An 11,792-nucleotide genomic window follows, 5' to 3' on the forward strand; every position below is an offset into this window, starting at 1 on the left:
TTCACCTCAGCTTATTTACCTCATCTTTTTCACCTCAGCTTTTTTTTTTTTACCTCAGCTCTTTTTTTTTTTTAACATGTTTTTACCTTGGCTTTTTCACCTCATCTTTTTCACCTCAGATTTTTCACCTAAGCTTTTTACCTCATCTTTTCACCTCAGCTTATTTACCTCAGATTGTTTACTTCATTTTTTACCTCAGCTTTTTCCCCTCAGCTTTTTCCCCTCAGCTTTTTTACCTCATCTTTTTAACCTCATCTTTTTACCTCAGCCTTTTCACCTCTGAATCTTTAATTTATCTTTTTACCTCAGCTTTTTTTACCTAATCTTTTTCAACTAAGACTTTTTACCTCAGCTTTTTACCTCAGCTTCCTGTCTCAGCTTTTTACCTCAGCTTTTTCACCTCATCTTTTTACCTCACCTTTTTTTACCTAATCTTTTTCACCTCACACTTTTTACCTCAGCCTTTTTACCTCAGCCTTTTTACCTCAGCTTTTTATCTCAGCTTTTTACTTAAGCCTTTTCACCTCAGCCTTTCTACCTCAGCTTTTTACCTCAGCTATTTTTTACCTCATCTTTTTACCTCAGCTTTTTTACCTCAGCTTTTTTACTTCATCTTTTTACTTCAACTTTTTTACCTCAGCCTTTTTACCTCAGCTTTTTATCTCAGCTTTTTACTTAAGCTTTTTCACCTCAGCCTTTCTACCTCAGCTTTTTTACCTCAGCTTTTCTACTTCATCTTTTTACCTCAACTTTTTCACCTCAGCCTTTTTACCTCAGCTTTTTTTTTTTACCTCAGCTCTTTTTTTTTTTTTTTTTTACATGTTTTTACCTTGGCTTTTTCACCTCATCTTTTTCACCTCAGATTTTTCACCTAAGCTTTTTACCTCATCTTTTCACCTCAGCTTATTTACCTCAGATTGTTTACTTCATTTTTTACCTCAGCTTTTTCCCCTCAGCTTTTTCCCCTCAGCTTTTTTACCTCATCTTTTTAACCTCGTCTTTTTACCTCAGCCTTTTCACCTCTGAATCTTTAATTTATCTTTTTACCTCACGTTTTTTTACCTAATCTTTTTCAACTCAGACTTTTTACCTCAGCTTTTTACCTCAGCTTCCTGTCTCAGCTTTTTATCTCAGCTTTTTACATCAGCTTTTTCACCTCAGCCTTTTTACCTCAGCCTTTTCACCTCAGCCTTTTTACCTCAGATTTTTTACCTCATCTTTTTCACCTCGGATTCTTCAATTCATCTTTTTACCTCAGCTTTTTTACCTCATCTTTTTCAACTCAGTCTTTTTTACCTCAGCTTTTTACCTCAGCTTTCTGTCTCAGCTTTTTACCTTAGCTTTTTCACCTCAGTTTTTTTACCTCAGTTTTTTTACCTCAGCTTTTTCACCTTAGTTATTTTACTTCACCTTTTTACCTCATCTTTTTCACCTCAGCTTTTTATCTCATTATCTCATCTTATCTATTCTGATTTTTACCTCAGATTTTTACCTCAGCTTTTTACTTCAACTTTGTTACTTCATCTTTTTACCTCAGCTTTTTATCTCAGCTTTTGTTTACCACAGCTTTTTACCTCAGATTTTTTAAGTCAGCTTTTTATCTCAGCTTCTTACTTCAGCTTTTGTTTACCTCAGCTTTTTACCTCAGTTTTAGTTTACCTCAGCTTTTTACTTCAGCTTTTGTTTACCTCACCTTTTTACCTCAGCTTTTGTTTACCTCAGCTTTTTATCTCAGCTTTTTACCGCAGTTTTTACCTCAGCTTTGGTTAACCTCAGCTTTTAATCATATTTTAAAGACACATTATTTGTGTCTGTTTTGGATAAACAGGAAAATAAACGTCATATAGTTTCAACATGTCACACAGTCTACATCAGATATACTCAATTCTCTGTGTTTGTTCATTCATACAGTGAAGTTCTTATAAGAGAACAGTTAGATCCTCCTGCACATATTCTTCAGATACTTTGGGTGACTTGGGTTACATGATTTGTGCCTTTATTGTGGAGCTGATGAATAGACACAACATATGCCAGATTAGGCAACGATATTTTTAGAATGATAAATATTTTTACTCCTTCATGTGAGGGAGGTGACAGTAGTAGGCTACTAACTTCATGCTGACACCTGAGATTGGATGTCAGTTAACAAACTGGATCTTGACCCCTCTGATTTCTTCACTTCCCATCAAATCTCTATAGACATCTACAAATGACTTCTCAGACCCTACACATTGCACTCAGCTACTATTTATTTTTACCTTTTGCATTATTGTTCACATACTGTAACTGCACATTGCACATATTCCAGTGTCTACAGTTGGGCTCTATACTTTACCATACATACCAGTTTCCTAGTGTATTTGTAAAAAAAAATAATTTTTTCCCCCTTATCCTTTTACATATATTTTTGTATTGCACAGCTGTAGAGTACATAAGTATCACAACAAGCATTTTAATGTATAACTGTCCCTGACATTTTGTGCACATGACAAATAAACTTGAAACCTGAAATTTGAATCTACAACACAGTTTTTTTTGTTTTTTTTTTGAGGTTTTTGAGATTTTGGAGAGCTTATGTTATATTGAATTATTGATTGCATCGCACATTTCTATGCCAGCCCCTGTGCCAACGTTAAGATTTTTTATAATTATGACTGAGTCAAATGCTAACCTTAATTTCTTTTATTTTGCATTGTTTATTGCAAATACGCATTTATCAGATTTAAGGTAGCAGTAGAAGGGAATTTTGAAAACAATAGACCAGCAGTACTTAATTTTTTTTTAACTTTTGCAACTATAAATTAAATCCACTGCAGAACAGGCGATTGCTTTAAGGTTACACAGGAATCCTAGCCTCCCCTAAAATTTAATTAAAATATGAATACTATATGGCCAAAAGTATGTGGACACCTGGCCATCACAATTAGATGCTTAGTGCTTGGTGAACATCCCAATCCATATAGTTTAGTCCACTACTTGCTATTATAATAACCCCCACTGATCTGGGAAGGCTTTCCACTAGATATTGGAGCATGGCTGTGGAGATTTGGGTCCATTCAGCCACAAGAGCATTGTGAGGTCTTGCACAAGAGCATTGTGAAGTCTGAGGTCAGGCACTGATTTTGGGTGTAAAGGCCTAGGGTGAAGTCAGCATTCAAATTCATCCCAAAGGTGATCAGTGGTGTCGAAGTCTGGGCTCTGTGCAGAACACTCAAGTTCTTTCATTCCACCCTTGGCAATCCATGTTTTCATGGACCTCGCTTTGTGCAAAGTCACATTGTCATGCTGGAACAGGTTTGGACTAGGCCCATTAGTTCCAGTGATAGGAAATTGTAATGCTATGTCATACAAAGACATCCTAGACAACTTTGTAGCAACAGTTTGGGGAAGAACCACATATGGGTGTAATGGTCATATGTCCACATACTTTTGGTCACATATACACTACAGTGTATGTGTCTACTCTTGGTGAATTTTTTTAGCACCAAATGATCGCATGTCTCACTGCATTATTATGGTGTTTGATAATATTACAGTGGATGGTACAGCCTGTGTGAAAATCTTCTTTGAAGCTCCTGCCCTGCCTCTGATAGGAATCCAGTGAAGCATGGGTTCTATGGGCTTCTATGGAATATTCAATTACAGTGTGTTTTAATGGGAGGCATGATTAACGCAAATTTGACAACAGGCTTTTAATACGTCATTTTGGGTCATTTCAGAATCTCTGGGGGTGAATAGTAGTGTGCGTAGGTGGGTTTTGCATAGGAAAAAATATCTCAACATTTGTTGGACAGTGCACTCTTAGTTTGTCCTGCTTGATCTCTCAAAGGAGCAGAACCTCGTAACCAACTGCCAATCACTGAAAGAGTAATGAACAGGCCTGACATCTCAAACTTAAAACATATCAATGCCAGTCAGACAAACAGAGTGCTTGGAGCTGAAGTAGTCAGTCAGCAACCGAATCCATAACAGTTTTATGTGACCTGTATAGCTTGTAATTTTTATTGTTGTAATTGGTAAAAATTGTAAATAAATTATAAGTTATTGCAATTTATGCTTATCAGTGGTGCCAGATTCAGCTGCACAGCCATGCTAAAGGATGCTTAAAATTGTTTTTAAAACCAGAAAACTTAACCTAATTTATATACAGTTGATGGGCCTTTTATTAATTAGGTTAAGGCCCTTTCAAAAAATATTGGAACAGCAAGTGTTAGAGATCAAAATATGAATATGAGATGATAGGTCTAAATTTCAGCTTTCATTTCCTCATATTTATGTCTAGATGTGATAAACAGCTTAGAACATAACACCATTTGTTTGAAACCACCCTTTTTTTTAAGTGATCAAAAATGTTGGAACATGTGATTGATAGGTGTTTGTTGCTGCCCAGGTGTGCCCTGTTATATTGGTAAATCAACATGACAGCTGTCAATGGGAGAAAAGCAAGCCATTTTGAAGCTGAGAAAAGAGGGAAAATCTATCAGAGCCATTGCACAAGCATTGGGCATAGCCTATACAACAATTTGGAATGTCCTGAAAAAGAAAGAAACCACTGGTGTACTAACAACCAGACATGGAATAGGTCAGCCAATGAAAACAACAACAGCTGATGACAGAAACATTGTGAGAGCAATTCAAATACTTTCGGAGTGAACTGTAAATAATTTTTGAGCCTTGACACTGAGCATTGGAGGTATTGCATATTAGTCCAAGACCCTAAATTTATGACGATAAAGCTATGGTAAACCTGCATAACATTTCCATTAAATATTTAGCTAGAAACAATGACATATGCAATCAGTCACTGAAGTATTAATGCAGATTATCTTGCCAATGTCCATTTTGTAAAAATATTATCTATTCTTCTACATATTGTTCTTTCATTTCACTCTTTGTCACAACATGAGGTCCAAAAGGCTTGAAACATTAGCTGCTACCTTTGTTGTTTCTTCAAAGGCCAATAACAGTTTGGATGAGGTCATGGAACAAATCATAGCATTTGGCTTTTACAGGGGCTGTATGCTGAAACTGGCATTAAGCTGGCGAGGAAGAATCACAGCACAGCCATGCCCTAAGTGGCCTCATGAAGTGATCCAGTGGCAGTAAAAGTAATATTATTTCATCTTGTTTCAGTGTACATATGATTTAGTCTGACATGAGTGTAAACCAGCACGCTCAACTCCAATGCACGCACATAAAAAAATAAAAACACATGCATTCTGTCACTGCCCGTGTTTGCACTCAGGCAGAAAAGCAAGGCATTATCATTAATGGACTGAGAGTGTGCTTGGCCATTCTCATAGAATGTAAACTTATCTACAGGCCCAGTTAAGGCAGAATTTAAACAAACTGTGTTGCTGTTTGGAGCTCATGGCTCCAGGATCTCCTCAGCATCCCAACGGGCCTCAGCAGAGCTTTTCCTCAATAAAATCCCCTGTATGTCAGACCATGATTTCTTAAAATCTATTGTTCAAGCTTTCTCATTTATTGTGGCCAAGAACAGACTGAATTACAGTATGATGAGATTTTCCAGAATCGCCTGCATCTAACACAGCACTTTATTTCTATTAATTTAGGAAGTCTTATGCTCTCCCACAAGCCTCAACAGAAAAATATGCCTCTCAACATGAGTAGGGCAGGGTGTGCTCTTCACCTCAGAATTCTTTAAAAGTGGTAGCTGAGAATGGATGTAAGGTATGGTCGAATTTTCCAGAGTCACCTGCAGCTTTTAGCGCTGCCAGCTTTTTGGCAACCAAAAGCTGGGTCTACTGGAAAACCAGACTGAAAAAATAAACTTGAACTGAAATATGTTTTATCTGTGCTTCATATGACACAGTATCTCTATATGAATGTGGAACAGATATGCTTTATGCTAGATACAAGTAAACGGTTTCCAAGACATATGAGTCGCATTCTAATATGGACACCTGTTAACATATTGGTGTTGGAGGTTGAGTTAAAAGTCTTCCCATACAACTCGATCCTCTTGAATGCAGCTGCTGAATGCTGAGCTGACTAATTTAGTGTGTCTGACCATCATATGTAATTCAGGATCATTTATGTCCCTGCTACAGCAAATACTGAAAGAAAATGTTTAATATTAGACACTTTTTCATTTAAGAAAAAATATGGGACTCTTTTTTTTTTTTTACCTTTTTTCACAAAGTTTTGTGGCATGTCATGACTCAATCATATTAAATCATATTAATACAATATGCCTTATCATATGCCCATAAACCTTACTACGGTAAAGCTTCCTCCAGAGTTTCCAATTTCTGGTAGACATGCTGATAGATGGATTGGCTCTGCTAAATTGCGTGACTGTGTGTGTGTGTGTGTGTGATGCCCTGCAATTGACTGCTGACTCATCCAGACTGTATTCCCTCCTCAGGCTCTGTTTTCCTTGGATAGACTCCGAATCCACCATGACCCTGACCAGGGTAGAGGTTACTGACGATGAATGAATAAATGAATGATAACCATATCATCTAAAATGTAATGAAATTACAATGTCATTATTATCAGTCAGACTTGCTTCTAAAGTCTCCTCTGAAATTCTTTGGAAATTTTTAGATGTACAAAAAAATAAAACAGCTTGGCATGGTTCCTATCAGATTTTAACTACTGGACTATATGTTCAAGGCATATTAGCTGTGTTCAGCTCTCATGTTAATAACTTTTAGTAGATACACTTTACATTGTTGTGTTTTCTAGAGAGAAGTGGGGTTTTCTTCTGTTAGCATTAGAAGAGACCCACACTGGAACTCTTACTGTATGTTACAATTTCATTTTCATGGCTTAAAAATAAATAAATAAATAAATGAAATGCATTTTGCCATAAAAGGGGGATACTCTGGTATATGTAAAGGTTCTGATTAAGATGCCTCAGGTGATGTATCTTTGCATTTCTGTATATATATATATATATATATATATATATATATATATATATATATATGTGTGTGTGTGTGTGTGTGTGTGTGTGTGTGTGTGTGTGTTAGATCAAGTGGTGTGGCTGATGGTGTGCACTTTCTACTCTACCATATACCATATATAAGACCATATTTCCAATTATTGTATCAGCACATGAATAAAACACTCTTAGAAAAAAGGTAAAGTCTAGAACCCTTGTTCAGTTGTCAATCTGGGGATTGTATAGTTAAGAGCCCTTAACTATACAAAGAACATTTTGAAGCACCCTTGGAGATTATAGTGTTCATTGTAGTTTGAAAGGCCTATATAATAGATTGAAGGATCTATTTGATATGGTTACATAACGATCCTAGAAACAGAGGGTACACACTTGTAAGTGAGAGGGTTACAAATAGTACTGTGCAGTCAGATAAAAACATTATGTTTCCACAAGGATTAATCCCTTTCTCATTTTACCTTTTTCTTTCTCTCTCAATAGCAGGAGAAAGATCCAAAGCTGCATCCTGAACTTCCTGCCTCTCTTATAAATTCTTTCTCTCTCTCTCTCTCTCTCTCTCTCTCTCTCTCTCTCTCTCTCTCTCTCTCACACACACACACACACACACACACACACACACTCACACACACACACACTCACACACTTTCTGTCTCTTCTCCTCAATCTTTGCCACACAGAGACTATGTTTAGATAGTGTTCTGTAAATTTTCCCTTGGTCAGGAACCCTTCTCTCTTCAGCACGGCTCTGTGAAGAGTTCAGTGCTGAAATTAGCATGTGTTTAGTTTGGAGCCCCAAAAATTAAAAATGGAGGGAAGAGAGAAGGAGTGGAAGGTAAATCCTGTGCTATCCATAAAAAGCTGCAGGTCACACCAATCACGATATGAAGATATTTCTCTTTTATAACCTGAGAGGATGATGTCAGACTTGTTCCCTTGAATTCTCAAATCTGTTTGGTCAGAATGTGTTGGTTAAATTTCTACAACAGCATGGCTCTGACAATAAATTCAAATCAGGTTTCTAGAAATGCACTCGTTGTAATACATTATTTGTTTTAAATGAACAGCTCATTCACAGAGATGTCAATGGAGGATGTGCCAAATAATGATCAGGAAGTTTTCCTTCACAGGAAAGTCTTAGAGAGAGAGAACTTCATGTTTTCCAGTTTCTTGGCAACATAACAAGCTATGTTTTTTTGTTTTAATACCTCCATGAGAGTGAGGCTGTGTGAGGCTGGTGGAGAAAAGACTGTTTATAGCTGTTATAATATACACTATATGGCCAAAAGTATGAGCACACCTGACCATCACACCCATATGTGGTTCTTCCTTGAACTGTTGCCACAAAATTGGAAGCACACAATTGTATAGGATATAGTTTTTTGTATGCTGTAGCATTTGAATTTGCCTTCACTGGAACTAAGGGACCCACACCTGTTCCAGCATGACAATGCCCCATGCACAAAGCCAGTCATGAAGACATGGTTAGTCAAGGTTGGAGTGGAAGAACTCAAGTGTCCTGCACAGAGCCCTGACTTCAACCCCATCGAACACCTTTGGGTTGAACTGTAATCTTCTCGCCCTACATCAGTGCCGGGCCTCATTAATGTTCTTGTGGCTGAATGGACAAATTGCCACAACCATGCACCGAAATCTAGTGGAAAGCCTTCCTAGAAGAATGGCCATATACAGTAGTGTAAGTGAAAACAGGAACTAACTTGTCTTACACATGTTCCACAAAATTAATGAAACTATAAAAGACTAACAGTATGACATGCAATCCATCCATCTTCCATGCTGCTTATCCTACAAAGGGTCACGGTTGAGCCTATCCTAGGGAACTCCAGGCACAAGGCAGGGGACACCCTGTCATAGGGTACAATCACACACACATTCACACACTATGGACAATTTAGAAATGCCAGTCAACCTACAACACATGTATTTTTACTGGGAGAGGAAACCAGAGTACCCAAAGGAAACCCCCAAATCACAGAGAGAACATGCAAACTCCATGGACACAGGGTGGAGGTGGGATTCGAACCTCCAACCCTGGACGTGCTAGGCAAACGTGCTAAGCCACTAAGCAAATTGCTGAAGTATAAGAGGAATAAAACACTCCAGGATGTCCTGTTGGAAAATAATCAACTTCAGGGTGGATTCAAGTAACTCCACTTTGAGTCAGACCTCATTACACCACCTTCTTGTTTTCCTATAAAAGCCTGCACTGTCATGGTTTATTACTTAATGCCAGTGCTCGGGAGAGAAAGTAAAACAAAATTATAGTGTAACTCAGGATTTGAATGTCCATCAGAGGTCAGAAACATCCTCACAAATGTCCTGATCTACTGTATGTTTCATATATATATATATATATATCTCTTTACTGTTTGTTGTGTACTCACTAGCAACACATCACAGCTGGGTGCAAGGGATTGTGGGTAGGATGGGATGATTCAGCCAAAGCCATAGCCATCGCTACAGTATAACCTGCATGAATGCACTATATAGTGAAAACCATCTACAATCTGTCTTATAAGGAAATCACTGTAAAAAAATAAATAATAATAAATAAAAATCAAGCGGTAAATAATTGACAGACATATTTATTTTATGTAAATATTGAAGCACTAAGTAGAACCAGTGAGTCATTGAGCAGTACATTTACTGAAACAGATTATATCGCATGCTTTTTAAAATTTTTTTAAATAACATATTGCACAATGAATGCATACTGAATATAACCACTAAAGCCAGGTTCATTTCAGGATATTGGCTTAAAAAGTGTCAAAACACACGGTGTATTTCCCACTAAAGCACAGAAAGTGTCTGCTACAAAGCCAAAGCACATGAGAACAAGACATAAGTCTTAGACAGAAAACAGTCCCCTTTATGATAGTCAGCTTTATGGACCACAGCTGGCTCTTATTATCTCATCTTATCCCTGCTAACTATTGTAGTTACCATGACTACAAAGAGATGTCATTTCCAAAAAAAAAAAAAAAAAAAAAAAAAAAAGGCTGATTTTTGACCTAGTTCTTTAAAATATGGGCAAAATAAGATCACAGGAGGAAAAATCTTCATCTTTTTTTTCTTTATCTTTCTAGTATTTCATTCTAATCTGTTGTGTCTCTGGGCATTGTGCCTATACAGCTTAACAAACTCACTGATTTGTTATGCAAACCTAAATAGGAATGGAACAATAAATCTCATTTGATACCTTGTGTAAATATTATAGTAGCTAAAATAGATACAGTAAGATAAACCCTTAGTTTCTAAAAGGGTTTGACATGTATTCAGTCATCTATGCAAAGGAATATCCACAGTTAGCGATTTCAGTGAAAAAGTTATGCCAATGTTTACAAGGGAAATTTGTAAGTATTCAAAGTTGGGTTACGCAGATACTTAAATCGATTTTCTGGGTGCACCATTCAGATTATGCAAATCACCTGTGTGTAGTTCACATAGAGCTGACATTGCTCAAGAAAAATGGGCTTAAAGGTGCAGGTCTTTCCCCCCAAGATTAAATCTCTAATCATTAGGTGGGTTTGCCATTTGAATGATTTTCTTTACTCCTTGAGCCCACTCGCCCATTCCCGCCCATGTTCACGAAGCTTTGTCTCCAGGATCTTTGGTGGCTCGTAGAGCATAGTGTCTATAAAAAGGCTAACAGGAGGCACATCCAAACACAAACAAGAATTCTGTAATGGGAAGACTGTTTTCCAAATGGGTTTTCTCACCAAATTAATAAACTCTTCCAGGTCATTTGTACAGAATTTTTTTTTTTAATCACCTACTGGACCAAGGTCAGAATCACATGTAACTGAGACACCCCTCCGTTGTAGGTAAACACCCTACATGCATAACTGAATTTTCTGAATAGTGCATAGGAAGGATGTCTGAAGATCAATTAAATGCTCATTACACACATTTAAATGAACTCTGAATAAAACCTTGAACTTAATTTAATTGTTAAGGGGGCATGGTGGTGCAGTAAGTAGCACTGTTGCTTCGTAGCTCTGGGGTCCTAGGTTCGACCCTGGGCTTGGGTTACTGTCTGTGTGGAGTTGTGTGTGCACCTCGTGTTCACATGGGTTTGGCCTGGCCACACTAAATTGCCTCTAGATGTGTAGAAATGTGTGTGCATGGTACCCTGTGATGGAATATCGTCCCACACAGGATTAATTCTCCAAGCTTGTGCCCATTGTTGCAGGGATTAGCTCCAGGTCCACCACACACTGACCAGGATAAAGCAGTTACTGAAACTGAGGGCGTGAGAGAGATAACTGTTAGGATTTAACAATTACTCTTAGATGTCCATTATACAGTAAGTGAGTTTTCTCAGAATGGAGAAATGTTTTACAATTATTATTCTGGTTAATCTCACATATAGTACAGATGCTTTAATGCTACCAGGACATTATAGACTTATTAGACATTATAAATATAAAATGAATGACTGTTCTCAGTCTATCAGGCTGCTCAACACATTGCTATCACAAAACAGTGAATATATCACATCCTTCACCGCCAGCACTGCATTGCCAAATAAAATATTATGCTTTGTATTCATTTAGTCTTTATTAGGTGTCTCTTTGTCTTTATATTTAGTCTATAGTCATTATATGGTATTTATATTTATTATATCCCTGTCTTATACATGTTATATGATTTGCTTGTCATGTGGTCGTGTGTAACGTTCAACTGTATTGTCTTGTATGTTTCACCAGTACAATACAAATTGACCTTCTAAGTCAGTTGACTGATTGACTTTTAAGTGTTGCATTATATCTTCAGTTTGTCTGAAAAAGCTGCTACACTCAATATTGAAAACATATTTAACACACAACCACTTGTCCTGAAA

The sequence above is a fragment of the Ictalurus furcatus genome, chromosome 22 (assembly GCF_023375685.1).
Source record: "Ictalurus furcatus strain D&B chromosome 22, Billie_1.0, whole genome shotgun sequence".
Taxonomy (NCBI): Eukaryota; Metazoa; Chordata; class Actinopteri; order Siluriformes; family Ictaluridae; genus Ictalurus; species Ictalurus furcatus.